At 69.1% G+C, this 1,251-nt stretch overlaps 1 protein-coding gene across 1 annotated transcript in view; it reads left to right on the forward strand.

Moving 5' to 3' along the window:
• Positions 1-907: 907 nt before the first annotated feature.
• The window catches only part of UGT8 (UDP glycosyltransferase 8), a 47,936-nt gene continuing 47,592 nt past the window's right edge, over positions 908-1,251 (forward strand). The window contains exon 1 of the mRNA XM_010575545.1: positions 908-990. The gene's annotated coding sequence lies outside the window, so the exon portion shown is untranslated. The remainder of the gene's footprint in view (positions 991-1,251) is intronic.

The raw sequence follows: 1,251 nt of genomic DNA on the forward strand, positions 1-1,251 counted from the left end.
AGGGGGTATGGGGTGAGGGAAGAAAAAGCTCAGGAGTTTTTGAGCGCTTATGTGTGTTGTTTTTAACCAAAGCCAGCTAGCAACGAAAAAGGAGCAACGTTAGAGCACGGGTCTGTCGAAATACCCCTCAGGGTTATGACAGGTAGAGATTAAGATTCCCACAGGGGTGCCGGCTTGGGCCTCGTAAATCCCCCGCGCTTCGCAGCGCGCCCTTCAACGTGTGAACGGCAGCGTGCTCGGCTGTCGGCGAGCATAAGAGGAGCCCGCGAAGCTCCGAGGAAACAGGACAGCAGTGGGGCCCACCTCGGCCACCCCGGCGGAGGCAGGGCCTTCCTGCCGCCGCCGCGGGCGGGCCCGGCAGTGCCTCCCGCGGTCTCGCCGCCGCCGCGCCCGGACTGATTGGCGGATGGGCGGCCCCGGTCCCACCCGCCAGAGGCGGGCACAGGGGACCTGCCCCGCCGGGAGCTTCCCCGCTGTCCTGGGAGCCGGGGCAGTTGCATGGGGCGGGGATCAGGACGGCAGCTTTCCGCGCCGGCGAGGGGGAAGGGGTGAGGGGAGCCGGTGCCAGCATCTCCGCGGGGGTCGACGGCAGCGCCCGGTGTATGCGTCCGGCGGGCGGTGGGTTGCCGGGGCGGCAGCGCGGCCGAGCGGAGCGAGGGCAGAGGAAAGTGATGAGAAGTTGAGGGAGGACGGAGCGAGGGTGCCCTCTCCTCTCCTCGGCCCGCGCCGCAGGGGGCAGCCCAGCCCCGCGAGCAGGTGCAGCAGAGCCTGGGCGGAGGGGACAGGCGGGCCCGGCGCTCCCGGCGCCGCAGCGGAGGGGCTCCGGCGGGAGCAGGGCCTGAGGCCGGGCCGGACGGAGCCGCGCAGCCCCCGCGCCCGCTCGACTGAAGGAAAAGAGCAGCTAAGCGGAGCTCCGAACCGCGGCTCGCTCCCGTCTTCGGCTCGTTATCAGAAGCAGCGACGCGGAGAAACAGCCCTGAAGGGAGAGCGGTGAGGGAGCTCGGCAATACCCCCCCGGGGGTGGGAGGGGGCAGCGGGATGGGGGTCGGGCAGGAGGGCGAGGCGGTCCCGGCTCCGGCGTCCCCCTCTGAGGCGGCGACGCGGGCGGGGGCGGAGGGTCCCTGCCCGGGCGCCGGCGGCGGGGAGGTGGGCGAGGAGGAGGGAGGCTCTCGTTTCACCTTGCCGTTTTTTTTTTTTTTTTTTTTTTTTCTTTTCCCCCCCCTTTTCCCTCCTTTTTTTCTTTTTTCTTTC

Source organism: Haliaeetus leucocephalus, unplaced genomic scaffold (genome assembly GCF_000737465.1).
Source record: "Haliaeetus leucocephalus isolate CR32 unplaced genomic scaffold, Haliaeetus_leucocephalus-4.0 Scaffold484, whole genome shotgun sequence".
Taxonomy (NCBI): Eukaryota; Metazoa; Chordata; class Aves; order Accipitriformes; family Accipitridae; genus Haliaeetus; species Haliaeetus leucocephalus.